This window comes from Apaloderma vittatum, unplaced genomic scaffold (assembly GCF_000703405.1).
Source record: "Apaloderma vittatum isolate BGI_N311 unplaced genomic scaffold, ASM70340v1 scaffold541, whole genome shotgun sequence".
Lineage (NCBI taxonomy): Eukaryota > Metazoa > Chordata > Aves > Trogoniformes > Trogonidae > Apaloderma > Apaloderma vittatum.
The window spans coordinates 136,751-162,483 of NW_009698311.1; positions in this window are offsets into that span (position 1 = coordinate 136,751).

Here is a 25,733-nt window from a genome sequence, read left to right on the forward strand (position 1 = left end):
TCAGCAGGTTCTAGTCTCAGACACGCAAAGCAGGCATTTATGATGGGGCACAGATTTAACATTGGGGACTAAAGAGAAAGCCAAAACAATTATAATGGTACCCAGTATTTCAATAATGCAGGTATATAGATCGCTAAATGCAAAGGGAGCTAGAAAACTCCTGGGAAGGCACTTAAAGCACAGCAAGAAGAAATCACTTTAAACATAACAGGTCCTTCAGACAAAAAATGTAATGACATCTTCAGACAACAGAAACACCCAAGGCACACTAAGAACAAATCCTTCACAGAGAGCCCAGTAATGTCTACAGAGCTATCTGCAAAGCACTTCAGCAGCCCTGCAAATCTCATCCTGCCCACTGTCACACCAGTCTTGCCAGGACCGAAAACAAACCAGATTTCTCCAGTCTCAGTTGCGTTCTCCAGACACTAGAAGTCAAGATACAAGCATATTCTCCTTAAAAACCTCTAAGGAAAATGAAGGAGTTGTTAGTTTTGGGAGCAGTATTCATGCATCTCCCTCCTCCTTCTCCCTCTCCATTCTGTCCCTAGGAGGTGTTTTTTGTATTTTTCTCCATGAAAATAAAAGAATTGCCACTAGTAGGAGACAGACATGGGAGGAAAGAAGGTGGTAAAGGCTTTGCTGTTTGTAAAGGCAACGTATTGCACGAAATCAAATACAAACGTGAAACTGCACTGCAAGCTTGCAAACCTGCCATAATGCTCACCAGTTACCTCAGCCTTGATATGGAGGAAGCATGGTCTCTCTAGGGGTCAGAATGATCCAGTCCCAGCCAAATCCAACTTTCATGAGCCAGTAGCTCCCAATTCTCATGCTAAATTATATGCAAATATTTTATCATGTGAACTCCCAGAGTCAAAGCTGAAACTAAAACACTTCATTTTAGAGTGTCAAAGAGGAGATAAGCTTGTATTTCCCCAGCCACCTCCAACACACACCTATTTTCAATTGTTTCTATAAATTTTCTTTCCCAACACACAACATTCCTAGGCAGAAGCATCTACTGCTGATGCAGGTTTTTCTCACAGGCCATAATCGATTCACACTCCACTAGCTGGTAATTCCCTTTATCATTTGTTAAATCAGTTCTAAAATCTACAGAGTATTTAAGTACATGCATTGCTGCAGCAAACAGTTATGGTCCAGTGCTCCTATTCAGATCCCTTATCCTCACAATTTTTTTTCCAAGGAGTCAAAAATGCAATATATCTGGCTACCCAAGCATCAACTCAATTATGATACCTACAACATTTAACCCAAAGGATGAGAACAGTAACTCTTGGGAATAAGAATTAGTGACTGGGAAGGGCTCATAGTTTTATGCTTTGATAATATTAATTTCAAACTCATTTATTTCTAGAGACTTGTTCTACAATCTCAGTTTCACGGTTCTAATTATTACATTGCTTGCTCCTCCATATGCCTATAGCAAATCCAAAGTAGAACCAAAAAGGAAAGAAGTCTTGGTGCACAATCCTTCCCATCGCATCCTGGCTTTTAGAACACACATATTCATTGCAGATCTTGGTATCCATGTGCAGGGAAGTAACCAGTATATTAGAGAATACAAAAAAAAAAAAAGGACACTCTACTAACCTGAAAGTCTTATTTCCAATCCATTCTGCCTCTTTCTCTAATGCACTCATGAAAGCTTGGGGTTCAGTTTCTTTCAGATTCCCTAAAGGCAGGGCTAACTTGCTCGTAATTAGGGAAGAACGGGTAGGATGGACACCTCTTTACTAATCACCTGAAAGAGGTCACGTGGGCACTATCGAGTTTGAAGGTTACACCAGTTGCGAGTGAGGCAGGAGAGGCGAAGATAGCTCAATACATTTCAGGGCAGGAGTTGCCATTCGGAAGGACGAAGACAGGCCAAAGCTCATCACTTGTTAGGCCATATCTGGAAGACTGCGTCCAGTTTTGTTGCCTCCAGAAGGAAGAGATCAATAAACTATCACAAGTTCAGCAGAGGGGCACCAAGGTGGTCAGGAGCTGCAGCACCTGCCCTGGGAGGAGAGACTGAGGGAGCTGGGCTGGTTCAGCCCAGGGAAGCAACAGTCCTAACAGCCGCCAAACTGCACCTACAAGAAGGGTATCAAAAGAATAAAGCCAAGCTCTTCACAGTGGAGCATGGACAGAGGCTGACACACAACAGACACGAACGGAAACCACAAGGAGGTTCAGACTGGACATCTCTTTTATCTCTTCTGGTATCTGGTTCCTCAAGTATGGGAATGCCACAAAGGAGAGGCAACAGTATCCGTTCTGTGAGGAGGATGTCACTGACCACCTCAACTCTCTAGAGAGGTATATACCTAAATAAACTGCCTGCCAGCTACAAACAGCTTTGAAAAGAACTGAAAACGCAATATAACTTCTCTGAGAGCTTTTAAGATCACCACCTTAGCTGTGGACCTGACTTCAGACTTCCTTCTAAAGTTCCAGTCAACTAAAATAATTCCTGATTGCTAGGAGGAGAGAGCATTGAAGTTTAGCTGCTTTTATGGAGTCAGAACATTTTGGTCTTTGTTTTTACTAAGCTATGTACACCAGTAGCTAGTAAAAAGGCTTTCCAAATTCGATTCATCTGTTAGCATGTGTTAATATCAATGTGATGTGAGGTGGATCACTCAAGGTACCTAGTACTTGACTCATTTTTCCCCACATGAACAAGTCAGTTGGCACCCGCCTATTTATGAAAGAAAGGCAGCCTTTTTAAAACCGATACATTATAATTGCCATTTCTCATGAAACCCTGAATCAAAAAGAAGAGCAGACATTGGTTCTGATTAGAGCAAAGAGAGGAAAAAAAAAAAAGGCAAGCCAGCAACAACAACAATGAAAAAAATCTTTCATACCAATCATCCACAGAACAGTCAATTTTCAGAGGGATTTGTTCAAACAGCTACAAGGACGGGAAAAGCAACACCGCCCTGACCCTCTGACATCCAGGTTGATGTCTGCTAGGAACAGCATGCAGGCAGTTTTCAAGAGCTGCATTGCATAACTGCGTAGGGCTCAGCACCGGACAAAAGGGTGGGACTGGGAGCTCACAGGGAGTATTTGGACATTTGAGAAAACAGATCTTCAAGCAGACCTTATTAAAAAGGTCTCCAAACTTTATCAGCCCCTGGAGCAGCCGTTGTTTTATCCAGTCTAAACCAGAAAAACTTACTTATTGAATTTTCTTTTTTCCTGGGAAGCAAAGGAATCAGTCTGGCACAGTGATTCATGGTGTTACTACACTGGCTTTCCTCAGCTGGAACATTCCTTCAGCATCCCATGAAGGGCTATTAAAATAAGTAAATCACGAGAACCATCTGTCCTTTGCAGAGAGGAGGGGATGGGGTATTGCAGTGTATTTCCTTCTTGCTGCATGGTGTTGACCCCTTCCTGCTTGTGACACAAGCCCATGTTATCCTGAGGACTTAATAGCTACATCCAATATACAACATTTTGTCTGTTTAGTTAAACTTTAAGTTGCATAGGAAGAAAGGCTACACCTGAGGCCACACGGGACATACGACAGCATAACTGTATGCTGGGAGAAAACACACCATCTTTCTCTTTCCTTCCCAGCAAAACCTTCATCAGTTGGGTTTTTTTGTTACACTATCTTCTTCCATTTTACTTGACATCCTTCCTTTAAGCTAAAAAGCCACTATATGCTAATTAATGTATATTAAAAAACCCTTTTATTCTTATAAGAGAAAAACTGTGTTTTCCATGAAAATTCTCTCCTGACAACAGCGTCTGCTTTCAATTTTCCATTAAAACAACATTGTACTGAATTTTCATTCACACTAGCAGAGTATTTTTCTGCCCTCTGAGCAAAGATCTTTACTCCTCTACTATCACCAAAGCAGAGGAAGAGCAGGATGCAATTAAGCAATTAGGTAAACAGTGAGGTGAAACGATATATGCCCTTAAATGAAAGTAAATTTAAAAAAATAAAACCAGGCACTTTTAAAGTATCTTTTAAGAACAGTATGTTTTTTCTTTTAGATAGGCATCTAATCCTCTGTGCCTCATCAGAAGGAAACACTACTTGTCATCAAAGGAAGTTATTGTTCCCAGTTAATTAATGACTGTAACACGCCTTGGGATCTTGGAATGTAAGATATCATTGCTATTACACAATGCTGAGGTCTTTTCAATCAGTTAAATATTTCTATTAATGTGTATAGCCCAAGTGTGCTGTGCTGTTTCCTTTGAGGGTATTCTTTCTAAGCAATTTCACAATCTTACCCCAATCCCACACAATATGTAGTTTGCAAAAGCTGCAAATAGCTATAAAAATATCAACACTTATTGATCCTCAAATCGGATCCACATCCTACAAATGTTTTAAAAATGCTACTGCTTACCACAGCCATTCTTGCTAAACTTGGGATTACCCATCAGGACAAAAATTACACAGCGTTAGAGCGTTTTGCAGACAGAAAATGCTTTTGTGATCCCCTGTCCTGAACACTGCTCCAGTTAAGTAGCAGAGACGCACACAGACATTTCCCTTCCATGTGGTGCACCTGCAGCAACCACCACATGTGCACACCTTGCCTTGCTGCAACCAACTCCTCCTCACTTACTGGAGCAATATGCTGAGTGTAATAGTCTCTGCAAACTGGAAACCTCAAGGGGTCCCAGTCATTATGCCAGAAAACTTTTATTCCACTTTATATCAAAAAGCACGCAGTGAAGATGCATATTTTTTACTTACGATCAAAGGATATTATGGAAGACATCATCTTTTTTGATTAAAATGTGGACCTCACGGGTAAAGAGCAAGTAGTATATGCTGGAACACTTGCCTAATACACGTAGAGCCTTTACCTCATCAATCTCTTTACAATTTCAGATTTCCTTTGATAATCATCCTTTTCTACCTTAGGGTTTGGAAGTGGGTTTTATAACTTCACTTTTAAGAACAAAGGGAGCTTAAACCAAAACAAGACCATGTTTGTCATTGCTAACTGGTGCTAGACAGGAAGAAATATTATTTATGACAGCCAGAAAGATAAAATGAATCAGCACAGCCACACAGAGTGCATGTTTGAACCATTTGAGTTTCGAGATATGGAAAATCATCCAAAAGGTTTAAGGAATAAGGGAAAACGACGTATTTCTATTCAGAGATATAGAAAATTTCTGTTGTGCCTTAAGCATTTGCCAACAGAACAAATTGAAATTTGATTGCTACAACCACAGAGCAATAACAAGTTCTCCCATCAGAACCAGCATAAAACCACAAACAAAAAGCACTCCAGTGTGCCAAAGGCTGCCTGAAACCAGGAGGAGACTAAAGCTTTTTATTTAGCAAAGATGAAAAAGGACAAGTTCTGATGTGGTTGTCAGAGCGCAGCACGTTTCACAGCCACAGAGCTGTGGAAGCACAGAACTGCCCTCCCCGAGCCCCACACAAACAGACTCGTCTCCTCACTGCAGCCCTGCACAGCAGCTCCAGCTTCTGGCTTTAAGGTCAGAACAAAAACCCTGAAGTCAGAGAAACATCCCAAGCAAAAGCCTTGTTTGGAAGAACATAAAGAAGAAGCACTGAGGAACAGTTGGCCTCCTCTTCACATTCATAGTTGCAGAATACAAAATAGTTAACTTGGATGCGCACTGAAAGTTAGGTTAAGAAATTAACTCTTCGAAGTAGCAAGACAATGAATCACTTCTGGCCCTACAGATGCAGTCAAGTGGAGCCAACATTAGTGAGCTTTCAGACTGCGAATCTTAACTCTGCTAGATCGGGAAAACCAATGGGTAAACTCTTGAGCACTAAGACTCATCTTTTGGACAACGTACAAAGAAAGCTGTAGCTAGTCAGCTTGCCTCTTCGCTTAATTTGCAAGCCACAGACCTCACAAAAACTGCATGCCTACACGTGTTGTTGGGATCTCTTCATAAATGCCAGGAAAGCATTCACCAAACCATGCTTGCAGTTTCCATCAGGGTCTATAGCCTGAGAAGGCAAAATGCCAAAAGAAAAAGCAGCATTTAACATTGTAAGATGATACACTGCTTCTTCAATTATTTTCTTCTAGGAGAAAGAGTGCCCAACCAGCAGTATCAGTGCAACAGAAAGGTCTCTGCAGCCTTGCTGAGATACCACTGGGAAAGACCACAAAGTGGTGAGAGGTATCACCAAGCACCACCTATGCTGCCCAGTCATGCTGCAAGTCATTACGCTGGAGGTTGCCAGGCTTTATATGTTGTCCTGAACAACCACATACAACAGAAGCACATTTACACAAACTAATTGAAAAGTCAGTAACAGGGTAACTAGGATGACAATGTCAAAGAGCAGTGTAAGAGACATGTAACATGGTGCTAAGCATTGCCAAATCCACACTGTCACGAGATAAGGGCATACTTTAAATAGATAATCTAAATACTTAACCTTCTAGCAATTAAACATTTAACTTTGCTTTTATTTATGCCATTCAATTGCTTATATTTCTTAAGAAGTTTTAACTACCAGAAATACAATATGCTGATAGTTACACAGGCCTGTATTTTAAAGATGTGGTGTCAATATTCTGCGTAAATTGCAAGCTAATTCACCGAGTACTCAAGAATCAGCATTGGAAGAGCCATCCTATTCATTTTAATGAATAAAACTGTGGCAAAGCTTATGTGAATTAACTCATTTTCTGCTTACTGGGATGAGAATAGATTTCTTTTAGATATCTGCCCTAAGACAAAAATTACTGCCAAAATACAAGAAAGCAGGAACAAGTTCGAAATACACTTAAAAAAACCTAATTGAATTAACTTCTCCAAAGTAGCTTCTAGCTATACAATCAAAAATTCTTATGTTCAGTTTTTCCCTAAGGTAAATATTACTCACAAACTTGTTTAAGTTATCGGGTATTGATTTAGAAGAAAACCCACTGTTTATACTAAAGACATAAAATGTAGTACAGGACTTCTGAAACTAGGACGTATTTTAGCCACTCTAGTAACTCAAAAGATAGAACAGTGTGTTGATACCTAATTCCATAAAAAATAACTTTTTTGAATCTGTTTTAATGCAGAATTCTTAAAAATATCCCAAAAGAATGTAAGACTGTAATGTGACAGTATTTCTGCATATAACACTGCCTGTAACCTACGAATATGAGCATGCCACTTAATAGCTACAGATCTTCCGAAAACCAGACCCACTCACTTAAACCAAATGTTTTCCTGATCTTACTTTCACAATGTTTAAGAGGAGAAATCATTTTTGATACATTTTTGATGCATTCCTCAGAACATGAAAAAAATGAAAGAAAACACAAAGTAGGCATAGAATATTGAAATCTAGTAACTCATGATCCACCAGAAAAATAAAAGAGCTTCTAGCAGAATCTTCCATGTCTTGGCCTTTTTCTCTTATAACAATCACAAAGAACAAAATTCTAGTTGATTTAGGATACGCTACGTAGCACAGTTTTGAATATTTCTTTTAAACAAACACATCCATCAAGTCACAGCTTAAAACAATTACAGACCCTTGTTCACTGGTAAACTTAAAGCTGGCAGAGTCAGATAAAAATTTGGCTGCAATAAATGTCTAGTCAACTCCAAGCCAAAATAAGCTCCGTCTTGTTTTACTGTGTGCTTTTGTTGGGTTTATTGTTGCTACTACACCAAATAAAATACACCTGAATAAAATACAAATACAAGCACTGAGTCAGATTACGGTAGCTCCCCGTTATCAAGGTTCTTCCAGGCAAACCAGAACTCACCTCAAACTTTTAAGCCTGTTTCTCTTGACCAAATAAAGTCCTACTTCTATTTTTGTATAGAAAGAAAGATAACAGAATTAGCATAATTTTAGAAATTCATAAACTTACAGACAGAGTCTATTTAACACCTGTTAATGCAGTTGACACTGTCTCCAACAGCATAATGTAAATACATACAGTAGTTTCTAACCAGGCTAGTTGGGTCTCCTGGATATCCTCACCTGGAACACTCCAGCCATCTTGCAAGCAGTAGCTATGAACAGGAGACTACATTCACAATTGGAATATAAACTATTTAGCTACCATAAAAGGGAATTTATTCCTTTTTTTTTTTTTTTTAATTTAAGCTGTATCTTCCAGAGCAGAAGAGGAAGCAAATCTGCTCATGACTAAGAATATTTAGTAATGAAGTTGGATGTATCTGCCTAGTTTAAAGGAATAAAAATATTGAAACCAAGAAATAGGAAGTTCCTCCGTATTTGGCCCTAGTTAGTGAAGACAAACGATCGTGTTTCATTGTTTTGAGCAAAATATTCAGTAACTGACAGCAATTAATTGTGTACAGATTTACTGATACATTTTTGTTCTTTCTTAATACCGTATTCTATGAGAAAATTTGTTACAACAACAAGCAGTTAAAGATTACGCATTTGAAACTGTGATATCTTGAGAAGGCATGAAATACTGAAATGCTAAGAACACCCAATTAATACATCTCTTCCGTATGTTCTTGCATACCCTTTGATCAAGGTATGGAAAAAAATTTGGGTAACAAAAATATCTCTCATTTCATTGCCATTGAGTTAGTCAAAGCAACCAGAGTTGAAGTCAGGTGGCACATGGGAACTGAATCTTTTTTTGAACGCAGAAAACAAAGCTGCTGTACTCAGGAGCTGACAAAGGGAGGCTCAAATCTACTGCATCTTGTTTTGTATTTCCCTTTTTCTTCAGGACCACATCTGGGTTACATTTCGGTATCCCAGAGGTTGGAAAAAATTTAGAGTAAAGCACTGTCATTTGTGGGTCCTACCTGGAAGGGCAGGGAAAACCTTCTGTTCTGTTCAAAAGGGAAGAGGACACAGCACAAGCTGAGGAACAGCCATTCCAGCCCTACCCTTAGTTTAGTTTTGAAGCCTCTCTTTGTATTTTCAGGGAGAAATAAAAATTGTTTTTTTCTGGTGAGATAGCTAGTTCAGGAGAAGAGATGCCTGGAGAAACAAAAGCAGGCTTGTTGTCTTGCAGAAAAAAGAAATGAGTTTGTTTCCCTTGTACCGCGTGTGTCTCTGTACACAGACACTGCAGTCGGAGCCCCATCAGAGCCGAGTGACTGGCAGAAGTGCTCGATGGGACAGGGCTTCACAGCTGCTTCCACTTACCCTCTTGGCTTGGCAGAGGTCTCTCTCTCACCAGACTGCCGCCTGGGAGCACACGGCTCTCCCTAGGAGCCCAGCTGAAGCCGATGCTCCATGGGAAGGGTCACACTGGCTGCAGCAAGAGCATGCATTCCCACCTTTTGCTCCCAATTATAAATACCCTGTACTATTAGTGAACCGGACCGACAAAAGTTCATCTTCCATTGGCCACTCACTTCTAAATACAGGAGCGACATCTAGATGACTCGTTGGTCTTGCTAAAATAGAAACAAACAGAACAGAACAGTTTCCTGCAACCACCGAGCCAAGTTCCAGTGCAGTAACCGAGTCATGACATGGCAAATCAGTCTTGAATATATCAACGTTCAAGTGCTCTCTTTAGGACAGTAAATAGGAAGACCAAAAATAATCTCATTCCATAGTGCTTAATTCACACTTTCTTGTGCACTTTCTTAGGCTATCTCTTGACTGTCTAGATTTCTCTGGGAGTTTCCAAGATTCATTCTTTGCAAATGCCCTGTAAAGTACCATAATTACAAGAGGTGTATACAACAGCTAAATGGAAAAAAAAGAGTATAAGTCTCGATTCAGCAACAAGTTAGACCAGTGATTCTAACTATGCTTTTTCACACTGTTCACAGTGCTGTCCCTTGATTTCAAACACTCCACAAAGCAGCATTTTTACCCTTAATAACCTGAAATCCTTGGTTCATGAAAGATTAAAAGAATCACACTGAGTACGATGGCAAGGAAGCAGCAGGCATGAAAATCTAAACACATGTCTTTATGTGATGTTATTTCAACAGGAAAACAGTATCATCAGGACACAGGATTTTACATTTGGGTTTTTTCCTTCCATTTCAGTCATAAACAAAGAACTTCAGCCAAAGGGAAAAAAAGATTGAAAATAATAGGCAGAAATAAAAGTGGGTCCCCTTGAGGTCCAAACATGACATCTACAGGCACTGAACCCACTATTTATATAGATTTTCTCAGTGCCCATATTCTTTGGTTAGAGAAACAGCACACCTCAAAACATCCAAAATTTGACCTGCAGGATATTAAATTTAAATAACATTAGAGTATAAGTAAGCCAGTTCTCATGAATGCTGAGCACCCAATGGTACCCATTAGCCTCTCTGTAAGCCAGTGGAAGGCAGACTGAGAAGGGTGAAGAAAGACCAGCACAACCACTAGTTCCCCATTAGCACAATGTAGCATGTATTTTCTTCCTTTAAAAACCCCACTCATTTAAGGGGACTCCTAACCTTCAGTCCAGTCCTCTCACTGCAGTCTATCAGCTCTCCTTTCCACTTTGCCAACATACAACTCTTTGTAGAGCGACAATGAAAAGTGAGCTGTGAAGATAATCTAGATGAAAAATACCTCCTTGAAAGAATGTCAGATTTACCTCGACTTCAACGAAAGACATAAAAACCAGGGCAGAAGCAAGCCTTAAATACTAAGGCCACAGGAGAAAGCCAGTGGTGTATCCCTGAACACTTCATGTTGCCAGTGTATCAACAGGCAGCCTGCTGACACACTGTAATGATTAAATGTGCCCAAATGAATACATGTGCTGCCCTGTGAGTATAAAAATCCAGTTCAGACTCAGGCTGCTCAGAAAGATTAAACCAATCAAGGGGCAGGGGGGAGGGAAATAAAAACCCTCTACAGTTTTAGCAGGGCAAATTCCCGACAGTTTACTGTGCAACTAATTTAATAGCAGTGTTGGTATGAAATGGAGAAAAATGTTGAGGAAGCAGTATTCCTCCTTCACCAGCCACCTGAACTTAACAAGATTAACTTGAAGTAACTATGAAACCACAGCCTGTTAAGGACTTCGAAAATCATGGTTTCAGAAACTCAGTTTATAGGCATTTTGTCCAAGAATATTGTACTGTGATTGGAGGAGGGAGAAAAAAGGCCCAAACCAAAAAAAAAAAACAACCCCAAAACAGCAAATGCCACCCCAAATTAGTAAGAGAATCAGGCAGCAAGTTATCTTTATTTGTCGCTATTTTGTTATAAACAAAGCCTCACATTTCTGTACAAATGCAGTATCCAGCTGCAAAGTCACTTCCACTTCACAGTAGCATTTTAACAATCCATGCAGCTTTCAAAATTATTTCCACCCTTCAAAATAAAAGGAAGCCATGCAGCTCCTCCATTGGCTAGAAAAATTAGAATTTTATTAAATAACAAATAAATTAATTTTTACAAGAAATATCTACTCGCTTGTATTGCACTGCAGGCAATTTATTGATAAGGTGAATCTCTTTGTAACATGCTCTCAACTGCAGCGGTTTTTCGGTAATGCACTTGAAGCATGAGGAAAGAGTATACTTGGACATCTGGAAAATGGGTTCTGTGATTGTGAAATCTAGTTTGTAAACAGAAAAATCCCTCTTCTGGGAGAGAAAAGAAAATGGACAGCCAAAGTACTTTCAAAGGAGGAAGATGATGGGGTTTTTTTGCCTGCCTTCAAACTCAGTATAGGCGAATAAAAACAGTTAAATACTCCACCCTTCCACTGTAATTCACAACACAAACACTAAAACCCCAGAAGCAGGACTGCCACTCATTGAAAGCCAAGCCACTTGCTATTCCTCATAACAAGTTTTTTTTTTCTAGATGGAGCGATTTGCATGGAAAGATTGAGAATTAAAGCAAGCCCCATATTGAACACCACTACCCTTGGCATTGGTACTCAAGGGGAAGAACAAAACATCAGCAATTGTTTCTACAAGTCAAGAGGTGCTTTTTTTTAGTTTCACAGGAGTGGCTGAATCTCCCAGGTGTTCCAACTCCAGCTGGCACAGAGCAGTTCCATCAACAAAGTATGCGGCTCATCTACCACAGCTAGAATCGCCTACACATGTAAACTCTCCAAAACACGGTTCAAATCACCCATAATGTACAAATTGCCTAGTCCATCAAAGCCATCTGGAAAACATTTCTTATTAGGCAACAAGGTCTGGCCATCCACATTGGTTATATATTTGGATGCATGTATTAAACAAGACAGTATCATACCACTGTAAGCCTAAGAAGCTTTGTATTAAACAGCTTAAGTGTTGCTAAATGAAGTAATATTGAAAACTGCAAAGATAAGATTAAATAATATTAATAATGGAAGCTGGAGCTTCAGAATCTCTGGAAATGCCACCAGTCTTCAAGTCTATGCAAACACAGCAAAAAAAAGGGGGAACAAATATAACCTGTAGATTTACCAAGGAAGATGGAAAGCCAAGGATCAAATAACTTTCCAATACACCAAAACTATCTGCAGAAACTGGTTTTTCACATAAGCCAACATGAATGCTTGGTCTGCAGGCATGACGCAATCCAAGTGAAGTAGCTGTAGCATCACAGAAAGGTTGGGAGAGGGAAGAAAAAAAAAAACGCATCCACTGTTAGCATGAGAAAAATCACAGGAACTACCCAAGACAGGCTGGCTTGTGGTTTCCTTTGGGTTAGCAGAAATCCTAAGAGTACTTTGCTGACTGCCTTAGAGTAAGTATTTGCCAGCAAATTACCACAATGGTTTCCTCTTAAGAATAAAGCGTGCACAGATTAGGATCCTACACCACTGAAATAAAGAAGTTTTGTTGTTTATTTTGAAAGTTGTTAGAAGAAATGCAAATCACATCCTTCTTATCTGATCCACTTTGGAACAAAACCTTAACAGAAGTTAAAAGGCAGAGAGAGGGCTTTGCAGCATCAAGCCAAAGGAAGTGCAGTGTAGTAACTTTTGGCAAATGCTATCATTATAAACAGTGACCATGGTAACGAGCAAGGTTTTTTTCTTCCTTTAGACCCTGGGGGAAAAAGATAAAATAAGAATACATGGACATTTCTCTGTGTATACATATATTAGTCTTTGTACGTCATTACAATGTTTGTGTGTCAAGACCTTGCTTTAGAACAGCTGCTCGTTTACTTAGGGCAATGTATATTCACATTGATTTCCAGCTAAAAAGGGAAATTAGACACACACAACTTTTCTTTCTTTTCTCCATTGGTTGCCCAAAACGACACACCTCTAAAAGGAGACCCAAAGAAGTTTTCAGCTGACAAATGAGGAGCAGTAAAGGGAGGATGATGCTACCTCATAAACACATAACAAAACAGCAATTACTTTGCATGTGTTATTTCTGTCCAGAGTTTTTCCAAGTATATCTGTTCAGAAACCACAATTAAATTACTTTCCCCTGCGGCTAGCATGAAGAATAAAAAAAACCCCAATAAACTACTAAAATTGCTGATAGCTAAATATGGCTTTTTTGCGGAAAGTGAGAGTCAATTTTTAAATAGAGATTACAAGGCCTACAAGTACTTACCAAGTTATAAATCACTTTTCGAATATATTGTGGCACAGGAAAATAGTCTGTGCTGAAAAATAGTGCCGAGATCCTGTAACCAAAGTGGCAGCACACTACTTGAAGCAGCACTTGTCATGTAACATTGCTACTTTTGAAAGCCACCACTGCTTCAATCTCCTTTCAGCAAATACAGCAGACTAGTCTGTCTCACAGCTAGCCATAACCCACTGGTTAAAATCAACTCCTCCTATTTACCTTCCTTAAAGATGTGGAGCACATGATTAAATAAGATTTTCAACTTTTGGTCTTGGAGCATGGACTTCAGCATCACTGTGCTTTGTATACAAGTGCTTGAGGTAGACATAGTGCTCCCACCCTATTTGGGCATCACTGGTTTGCCTATACAAAAGCATCACAGAATAATTTTGATTGGAAAAGATCTCCAGAAGTCATTCAGCACCCCCTCCCCACCGCCATTCAACCCCCTGCTCTAAGAATCAGACATCAACGTGAAATACAATAAAAAGCATTTGTACTGAAATAACTTTATTACTAAGTATTCATAAAAAGCAGTCTTGGAGTGATTTAATCTCTCATTTGGAGAAACACCAACAAACTACTAGCAACCTGACTACTTCTGCTGGACATGAAGCAGCCAACGCTCAGGAGGGGCCAGGAAACCACACACACCTGTCTCTTTGGTCAATGGAGAGACCCACTACGATGTGACTGGTAGATACCCATCAGCAAACCCAGTTCTCAGTTATCAAAATCCCATCAACTAGACTTGAATCACATGAGCATACTTGTGCTCTGATTTTATGAAATGAAAGTTAGTATCTTGATTTCCTTATGAAAATCTACTTCGAAGACAACTCTACCACATACTCATTGCTCTTGTGTAATATCTACCACACCCTTCAGTAAAACTTCCCAAGAAACACAGGAAAAATAAAATTAAATAGCCCCTTCAAACTCATCATCATCTACCTATGAGTCACTCCTAACAGTAAGTATATCTTTACTGAAAATGAGCTATCTTAAAATTCTGAATCAAATTTATATTTTCATTACTTTGTACCCCACTGCCATCCTGCAATAAGGCACTGCTTTCAGCTGAGAAAAATGCTGTGCTCTTGAGCACTGTCAGAATGTTTAACAAAAAAGTGTGTGGGGGGGAAGCTTTGTGACCTAGAAAGGAGATGTACTGTATGAATGATGCACAGAGCCCAGAGAGTAAGACGTCATTATTCTATGTATAGCTATAGAAGGAAGAAAAATGAGTCCAGTATAAAGATGATACACTTCATGTACTGCAAGAATTTTTATTTATATGAGCAGGTTAAAAAATAAAATCACGAAGACAATCATCCTTGCGGTACAAAGAATAAAAATTCAAATGTTGATCAAAACTCATCGACTTGGCCAATTTGTTCTCTCGGGCATTCAGCCTGCCAGATCTCCTGTTGTCCAACATGAAGCAACAATATTTCAAATCTGTGGTTTACAACTATGCTATCAAGCCCATTTAAAAACTATGTTCAACAGTTTCTAGTAATCTCACCATATACTTTGAAATATAGCGCTTTTTTTCAGCTTTTCTTCCGCGAGAATGTATTTTTTTTTCTCCTGTGGCTGCATACTGAAATGGGCATGTAAGCCAGAGACACTAGTACAGCTGAGAGGTGTCAGATGATAACACCACCTGGATAATTTATGGATCAGCATTCAGAGTTTACAGAAAACAACTCAGATTTCATACCTCTGACCTTATTTCAATTCAGATTAGATAAAGTTCAAGGAGAAAGGACAGGAGAACCCATCACTCCCAGGAAATCATGATGTAGGACAGCTTTAGTGTCCACAAATCCTACTGTAATCTGCTATCTGCTTTTCCTTTTATGTTCCCCTTATGTTGTCTATTCATCTACCATCATCAACACTTAGTGGAAAAAAGCCCCCAGAATTTATTACTTGACATCACCAGCGTCCATTTGTAAGAAGTAATTGCCATGATAACAAGAATCTCTCTCTTATCCCTGCTCTTCATTTAAGCCTCAATTCACACAACTGCCTCTCCCATTTTCATAATGTTCTGCAAAATCACTGGCAAGCACAAAAGAGCTCAGGGACCCATTCAAACACATTTAACCTACGTATAAAGAGCTAAGGGAGCTATTTCAGCCCTGCTTTCCAAAAAAAATAAAAACATATGAAAAATCAATTACCAGTTCTGCCTTTTTGAGCCTCTGGATCTAACAGATGTAGCCTACAGACTCCCTCATATCACATGTTCATATGACAGCCCTAAGAGTGCATATTTTAGTCATGGAAAAAATAAAATCCTTGATTGCTGTTTCATTTGTCATCAAAACAACCAGAACCTTGTCTGCTTTCATTCCATATTTCCTTCTCTGTATTCTCCACTGACTTGCAGCACGCTCTAGAAGATGTACCTTCAAATTACCTTTTCTAGAGAATTTCCAATCTGTAATAAAACAAGAAGCTGCAGCAGTTTTCACAAGCCAGTTTTCTGATACAGACACCCACAACACATTCTCCCTGCATTATTCTTCTAAGCAAGATGAGTGCATCCTCTTGGCAGGCTAAAGCTGATACAAACCAGTGAGGAGGTCTAAGCTCTGGGGAGAAATGATCTACCAGTGGCCTCCTGAAACATAAGCAGTTAAAAAGCAGTAATACCTGCATTATGGAGGTACTAAAAGCAAAGGCGCACAATTTTCAAGTGCTTCACCATAATGAAAATGCCAGTAAAGAGCCCTACTGACCTTTTTTAACAATCATCAAAAGACCTTTTTAATGCTTGCAAAGGTTCCGTAGCTTGAAATACAAGCAGTTAATATCTCGTAGCATAACAGAATAATTCAGGTTGGAAGGGACCCTTGGAGGACATCTTGTCCAACGTCCTAATATGTAGCTATCATAAACACCAGACTGATTCTACAGCAGTTAACTCTAATCCCACATCCATTCATATAATCAACATTGACTTCCTACAACCAAGTGAAGGGACACAAGCCTGACCAAAGGAGTTAAACACCTCATTTCATAAGCTTCCAGTAGCAACAAAATCTGTTTTTCATCCAATTTTCTCACCTTTGGTTTGCCCACATTTTTCATTGGAAACTATTGTTTTCCTCGTACGCCAGCAGAATCCCAGCTAGAGGCTGCCAGCTCTGCACCCAGCCATGTGTTCTGTTCAACATGTTGAAAAATGTTTGGTACAGTCAAACCTGAGAGTGCCAACTCATGGCTATGGAAAAATATTGAACAGTTACTGAGGGGAAAACTTAGGGAACAACTGGTAATTTAAGTGATTTAGTTTTCTCTTTTTAATTGAGTGCCTCTGTCTTCTAGAAAACTTTAGAGTTAGGACACTTTGTACTTTCCCCCCATATTACTAATTACTGTCACTAAGCCATGAAGAACTATGCCAAACTAAGCAATTTTGGGGTTTTTTTTAAGTCATCAAATTCTGTGGTTGGCTAAAATGCTTCACTGAAAAAGAGGTACCTAAGTTATAATTGTTTCTTGTATCTTGTTTATACACATGCAGAAATAAACCAGACAGCATGCTGCTCATTATGAGTTTACTTTATTCAAGCAATGAAGTTATCAAGCTGAACTTATTTCCTTTTATTTCAATTATTCTTCAGGTTTTAAAGCCAAATAACTTCTTTTACTGAGAAGAAAATTAGGACTACACGTAAACAGCAGCGTGAAAATAGGTCAGATTTTGACAAGTCTATGAGTTACCTCACAGAAAATCTATGAGGAAATTGGAGAATTTCTGGGAAACTTACCCACATCGTGTTTCCATTACTGAACAAATAATAAAATTATGAAAACAGGAAGGAGGTTTTTCACTGTAGCCTACTGTATTTGTTTCTTTGTCTCCCATTAAGTTTCCAGTCCTCTGGATACTTCTGAGTCCATTTATTCCTAAAGGAGAAACTCCATATTTATGTTTTATTTATGTATATGCACAGTGATACAAATCATATGCTACTGTAACAAACCAACAGACAAGTCCACTGTGGAAATCTGTTATTTCTTTTCAATGAACCAACTTTATGACAAAATAATCTATTTTTCAAGGACATGGAAAAATCGAAATGTTCATCATTCTGTGTTCGTAAACTAAGAAAACAAATACAGGTAGGTGTGAGGTCACAAATGACAGGAATGTTATTAAGAAAGCATCTGGGAATGACTCACTTCGGTAGAGATTGAGCACACAGGGAGATCCCTCTGACCTACCAGAAGGACACATTAGAAAACATCTGGCGCAACCGCAACCTTTGTGGAACTCCGGTGAAGCATGAACAGGACCAAGTCCCCCGTCTCCAAACACAAAAAAAATATTTCACGCAAGTTAGGACAAGGGCAGAAGGCAAGAAGTCCATTTAGGATACGCAAAACAGAGGACAATCAAATGTCAGAAAGGTAAACAGAGGCAAGAACTTGCAGTTCCCCATTCTACACCTCCACAGGCTCTACTCAAGAGGGGCCACATTCCACAAAGCCAGACAGGCAGGTGCTCAAATATCAGCAAGGAAACAAACCTCATTGAAATCACTGCAGGTCTTCACTTTTTACTTTTGGGCTCGACACTCACAGTTAAGAGCTCTTCTGGTTCAAGGCCAAAGGATTCAGTGTTTTACTCAATCATGCCCATAAAAAGGATTATCAATGACCTACTTAAAATTTTCTTTTGCAGTGTTTCCATCCTTCTGACTGCTCACCTACATGTGTTGAAGATAACCTTTTTTTACAATGTTTGCAAGTTAATGATTCTCACTAGTGTACAAGGTGTACACCATGTGCTTGGCAGAGATAAAGACTTGGCATGCCCTGTAAAAGCTTACCATCAAAGTAGTCAAAATTGAAAAAAAAGGAAATATGGCAAGTAAAATTAGCAAATTTTTGAGCCCTGCCTTAACACAAGACCTCAGCAGAAATATAAGAAGCAAAAAAAGCTGCTATAATTCTTCTGTACAGGCAATATTAACAAAATACAGAATAAAAGCAAGACCAGAACCACAGTATTTCAACTAAACCCTATTAGAGCAGATTGGGAAGGGAACTCTGCCAGCTGAACATGCCACGATCACCGGAAGCACAGCATACATGCACTTTTGTATGACCATCACAGAGATCGCCTTAGGGTCTACACCTACAAAAAATTCAACAGTTTCTGAAGACAGAGATGCCAGTGTTCACACTTCTTTTATGGTTGTTTCATAATGGAGGATCTTTAATTGATTTCATGGTTTTTTTAGGTTTCCCTTACATTTATGAACCTTGTTCAGTTTGAATGAAGCAGGATGCAATTTGTTTTAAAACCCTCAATTTCCTGATCTGCTGCCATTTGAAACAAGGCACCTTCCATTTTGTATGGATGCAGACAGGTCTTACGAAGATCTGCTCCATTCTTCTAACAACCACCACTCCAATAAAACTTGGGTCTGCAATTCCTTGGTCCCAAAATGCAACCTGAGATCAAGCCAAAAATTTCTTAATTTGTTCAACTTTCAGTGCTTGCAAGTCCACAAGTCCTACCATAGCTGAGGTTCTCTCTCAAAAATATTCTTCAACAGCAGTCTCAGAACTACACGGAGATCTTTCCTTTTACTCTGAGGATAAAAAAAACAAACCAAACCCACTAGCTCCTAACCCTATGAGGGACACGGGCATAGAAAGCTTGAAACACACAAATCTTGAAGAATTTTTTTTTAAAATAGGTGTATGTACTTAAATGAAATAATCTCAGAACACTTATTATCACGATTTTCAAATTCCTATCTAGAGCTTTAAGATGTGGCATTGGCTTAGCATTTTCTGCCTTTTAACATTGTAGTTTTGTGGCAGCAGCTCTGATATATGCAGGTTGTATATGACTATTCACGCAATAAAAGCGAAATTAACCAAAGCTGCTCCAGTTAGAAGCTGTAATACCAGTAGGGGGAGCAGTCTTTAAGTCCCAGATTCAAGGGCATCCCTTGGAGGAACTTCCATAAACTTTAACTGCAGGGGCAATAAACACAGAGTGCCAACTCACATTAACTGGAATAATAAAACAGTGAGGTGATTTCTCCATAATGCTTATCAAAATTGTATCTCAGGTAAATGATTTATAGTACTAGATTCTGTCAGGGCTGCTCCTCTTTCTGCCCCACATAGTCAGACTATCCTTCTCTTAAGGAGAGATACCTTTCAAAAAGGGGAAGAGGCAATCTTCCCTCAATTTGTCAATTGACTTTCTTCAATAGGATATGATAAGATAATGTTGCAAACAGACATCGACTTTTAAAAGGTCTGTTTTCCCTCCTGAACGTGGACACAAAATAAATGAAGTGCCTGTTGATACTTCACTATCTTTGCTGATTCGCATGATGATGTAAATATGCCTTTCCAGTGCTCTCCAGGTGCCAGGGCTTATTGAGTAACAGATTTGCACTTGAAAAGAAATGAGCCTTTGGAGTGTAATCATCTCCATGTTTATTTGTCAGTCTCCCCTCTCTTTTCTATTTTGAGGATTATAAAGGATGCAGTGTGCTCCTTTGCTCTATGGGCCAACAGACTTCTCACTGCTCTCCAGAAGAAGAGTGACAAGGACAGGGGATAAAAGAGAAAATTTAAAGACTTCTCCTTGCCCATAGGATTTCGTTTCCTGCCAGAAGGGACAAAGTAAACTTCAGCTCCCCTCCACCACCACCCTTCTGCTTCCAGCAGAATACAGCAGCAGCTCCACCTTCACGTGCTACTGATCGGAATACACGTGTGACATGCAAGAGGCTAATTCTGCATTTATAAGCAAATAGCAGAGGTGCCATTTTCTCTCTTAGGGATTCAACGCACATGCACTTCTACATGAAAAGTGCACCTTTGTTTTTTCACCTTCTCCAATGGTTTCGTCATACCAAGATCAGAGGTCACAGTCTGTTCATCCCGTCCCGTGCACCTCCAGCACTGCTACAGGCTCTTTGAAAGCTGTTTCATTCAGCCCACAGATAGCAGCTTCTCAGGCAGAGAAGGAGGAATTAAGCACTGTCAGTCTACAAAATACTTTGCAAATTTAATCCCTGATTCTAAAAAGCCCTAAGGACTTTGTCTTGACATCCAAATGAACTAGGTCGCTCTCTTCAACCACAACACCGAACCAGAGAGCACAGGGCACTGGACTGCGTTGCCTCAATTCATGCAATGCTCAAAACTCCAGATTATTCTGTCAGGAGGAACGTGGAGTGACCTAGGAATGGTCACCCTCAGTAGCATTAAAAGTATAAAGCATTAATCTTGTCATGTCTAGGATGAAACCTGTCATATGATATTGTCACCAAAGCTACTTCTCTAAAGCAAACTCTGTAATCTGCACAAGCCAGCTTATTTACATTTTTCTTCAATGACTTCTTCATCTAAGATTCTATAGGAAAAGGAATTAAAAACAAACAAACAAACAAACAAAATCCACCACCACCTGAGTCTCACTTCTCTAAGCTCTCCTCCCCTGCCCACTGCACCGTACCATGAAGAGAAAGGAGAGCTTTACCTCAAAGCGGGAGCTAGAGGAACAGAGAGATTAGGAGATATACGTATGGTCATGCAGATAGTCACGGCAGGAAGTAGCTTGAGAACCTGGATCTGAATGTTGCCGCCCCCAGTAATTAAAACAATCAAATGCCCACACTTTTCTTTCCCCTCTCATCTTCTTCATTATTGACACTATACGTGAAGCTGCATTTAATGGCCCTTGTGGGTGGGCATAGGTCATTTTCTGCTTCTGCATATTTTATTTTCCCCAAGAGAGGCTTATGCAATATCCTGATATTCAAAAAATAATGGAGTCATGGAAAATGTGCTCTTGCATGAAAACTTAAGGAGGGTGATGGGAGGAGATAAAGAGTTGCCCATTATCCTCAAGAGTTTCAATTTAAACCAGCTGTACAAGAAATAACTTCCTGCACTTTGCCACAAACACATTGAAAGGATACTCTCTGAAAACAAATATTTTTGGGTCAAGTGTGTATATCCACTGTAATGATAACACTGTGAATACTTCCTGCTAACTCAGCAACAGCCACATGGGACTCTGCCCAACTTCCCTGTTTCCAAATGTTGTTCTGTTTCAGAACCTAGACCTGGTTTTTTACCTCCTACCATCTCAGACCAGGTAAGTAGCTTCCCCCAATGCTAAGAGAGTGTGCTTCCCTAGGGAAACCCATCTACAACCTCTTGGACTTGTTCCATGCCAGCAGTATGGCCCAAGCTGTTACTCCATGAGCATGGTACACGTACATCCCTGCCTCCTGCGAATGTTCTCACGTGAAATTGAAGTTGAGGTCATCTTAGGTTCTCCCTTTGGTTGTGAAAGGGAGGGAACTGAATTCAGTCTCCGTCTCTCTTCTTCACCCAGCCACCAACCTATTTCACATAACTTGCAAGAAGTAAGTTCCTTTCAACTCTCTATATCCTCTGAGAAATCTGACTGCAAACAGCCAATGGGGTCAAAAGCTCTTAGAAGACCTGGCAAATCACGCATTTATATAAACAGCATGAAAATAGGATTTGTGTAACTGTAAGAAACTCTGCTACTAATAAATACTTTATGATCTTTTATCATAAAATTAATGTAGGCCATCACCAAAATTTACTAGCAAGATACCACAATACATGCAAATTATGTAGAATTTGTATATATTTCCAGATCATTTGAATTGTTAAGAATAAACACTATATAGTTCTGTTTTATTAGATAACGTAAAAAATGGTTTGCATTCTGTATTTCTCCATGGAACCACTCAAATGTATGGTCAGCTGTCACAGCTACCCCAAATCTCTTGGTATTTTCAATTTTCCAAAAAAAATTTTGATGACTACTGTAAGATAACAATGAGGAAATATCTGGTTTCATTTTCAAGGAAAGTTTCCGGTGACAATATACTAGCAAAAGCTTGAGAAAGGCACCAGAAAAAACAAAAACAGAACTCCTCCAAAAGGCAAATAATACATACATGCGGTTTAGCAGGTATCTGCACTCTAACATAAAGGTTTGTTTCTGTGTTTTTATAACTTGGAGGTGACACGGCTCATTCAGGTGACTATCATAATAACTCATAACATATTTGGTTGGAAAAGTAGAGCTGCATTTCTTCTCTATCGAAACTTTTTGTGTTTGAGATTTGCTGTCCAATTTTTCCAGTTGAGGCAGCTGGAAAACGTGTCTTATCAAACAATCACGCAAAATACACTCTGCATATCTAACCTGAATCTATCTGTCAAGTCTTTGGGCTTCAACATGAGAAACTGATTAATTCTCCTTAAAATCCTTTGTTACTGCTGAAGGTTTTTGTAAGACGCTTACCTAGAGCATCAATTTAAAGACCAGTCAGGCTGGGACAGATTAAACATCTTCTTACTCCTGTGGATGATGCTCTGCTACAAGACATCAGGCACGTATGACCTCTAATGACCCAAAATAGCTGTGCACGCCCTGCACCTCAGAGGCCACATTCCCTCTGGACTTCTTACCTTGATCCACAATTTGCTGCCGATCCAGGCAGCTCAGCTGTTCAAGACATCACAGTGAAGAAATGTACCATTAAATTACTTTTTCATGCATGAAAGGGGGGTGCTGATAGTCCATGCTGGGCTGGAAAAAATTGGGACGGAGTTGTTCTTTATAAGCTTTGTGCAGACACCTTGTGTGAGTGTCAGGCAAACTTCATATGAGCTAAGGTAAGAGAGCAAATACGTTGAAATAAAAGCATCACTCCTTACCTGCTGTCACTCACTCTGTGGCCACGGAAAGTCAGCACATGGTAAAAGTCTGTATCTAAACTAAGAGGATTTTATCTCCATTGCTCACTCTTTGTATCTTATGGAATTATTACAAGGGGAAAAAAGATACCTAAATTCTCTTCCCCTTCCATACTAAATGTTTGCACTGATTACCACCTTACTCTCCTTCAAAATCCAGCACTTAGACTTATCTTCTTAGAGGAACAGGTCACTAGCTACCCTGCTATGATCCTGCTATACAAGTCAGATGGTTTTTATGTCAGTTTTTTTTTTTTAAAGAACCTCCATATGTAGAAACTACAACCAATGGCAGGTACAGAACTTGTCAGCATGAAAACTAAAACTATCTCAATGGTATAATAGGGCTTTCAGTAACCTCACAAATGTCAATCTTTGCCCTCTTACTCAGCTGCTGTTCTCCAAAGCCAACATCGACATCCTCTGCCACATGTCGCTCCATTAATTTTTCAACATTCAGCCTCTCTAAACACTATCATAATGAGAATAGTTATTGGAGACTTTTCTGCCAATTCACGAACAACCACAATCCATAAGTTGTTAAGATGACTTGAGACAACAAATTTAAAAATTCCTTCTTTTGTTTTTAGTAATTATCTCTGGATTAGTTTGGCATTTTTCTCCTGTGCATGGACCATTTATCTTTTCTGTTGTCAGGAGCAAAAAAGAGGAACAGAACAAGGCTCACATCAGCATTGCCAAAGATGTGGAGACCAATGCCACCGAAGTCCTGGGGTCTGACTGCTTCTGTGCAATGAGCTCCAGGCTACCAAAGCCCCACAAACTGATTCTGCTCAGATGAGGTTCACTGTGCTGGCACTTACTGTCCCTTGTCAGCATAATTACTGGGAATAAATCAAGAGTCATCTCTGGGCAGTCGCCAAGGCTTGCCCCTGCCTTAGCCCCAGCTGCCCAGCCCCTCCTGGCCTCTCCCAGCAACTGCGTCTCTCTGGCTGTGGGTCTCTGCCATCTACCACCCTGTTGGCTTCCCCTGCAGTCTGCTTTTCCCATCTCAGGGGAACTTCCTATTAGCAGGGCCATTAAAACATTAATGTTGACTTAGTCTGATGACAACCGGATGGCAAAACGGACCAAGTTTGCAGACAACGCATGGGAAGATAAAAATACATAAAATAATCAGTGAAAAATGGTGCTTTTTATTCTCATTTGATAAAGTCTGCAAAACCAACATATCAGATGTTCAGCACAGCAAACATCTGCAGGCAACCAGGAGGAGGAACACATGTGGCTTTTCTGCAGAATTTACCTTAGAGAATTGCAACAAAACTCACAAATATGACAGAAATCACTTCAAAGCTGGACTGGCTGTAAAAGATGATACATTCAATGTGTTGGAAATAAAACTTCAATAAAAAGTTAATCTGACAAGTTTAGTATTTCCTCTGCCTTTTTTGGTTTTTTGGGATGTTTTTCCCCATAGAATCTCCCTGTATTCTTCTTCATTCATGCTTATAAACATCATCTTTAAAAACACTATGGTCTGAATGAATTTTTTATCTCCTCCCTTGCTGAAATTGAAGGCAGAGGTAAAGCAGAAAGAAATGGTAATTATTAATTCACTGCTTTCCACACAGTATGATCAATCACCATTTTTGGATAAGAAGACATATCAGAGACAGACAAACAGATTGTGTGTGTTTGTGTGCATATATATATATATGTGTGTGTGTGTGTATGTGCACACATATATATGGTAACAACTGGTTTTTCATTGTTAAAACTATTTGCTTTGAGACTGGAACATTCTGATCCTGGCAAAATGACACAACTTATTAGTGGCAAGAAGTGACTCAGTGCCTTGCACTATTTTAGAAAGCCAGATCATTAACTCTGCTACTTCAAATTTGCGCATGCTTCCAAATTCAAACTTTATTATGGGAAAAAAGGGAAAAAATAGAAGTACAATGGAAAAAAAACCCTTCAAAATAAACCCATAAGAAAGCACAAAGAACACTACAGAGCTTTCAACTTGTTCTTCATAAAGTGACCAGGAATGAGAAAATGCAAGTACCTGATCAACTATATATTCTAATTAGCTCTTGTTTAAAAACCAACTTGCTACACGTCAAAAAAAGAAAAAAGCAGAGTTTACCGAATATCCCAAGGTTTTCTCCATTTTTAGCTCTTCTAATTTGGAAGAGAGGTTCATTTAACCTAATTGTATCTTTATTTAATACATACAGTTACTTCCCTCTGCCAGACATCCCATCTCAGCACTGACGCCACAGTAAGAGCAAAAGTACCTTCAGAGGCCTCTCCTCCAGGATATTGTTGTGCCTGAAATCTATACTGCATCACTGGCAGAGCACATGCTACACCAGCCCAAAAAGAACACCCCAAAGGCTACTGCAGGTTTGCAAAAGTAAAGATGGGAAGCTCTGCTCAGTCTTCAGCTTGTTTTATTTTCAGTCTGATTT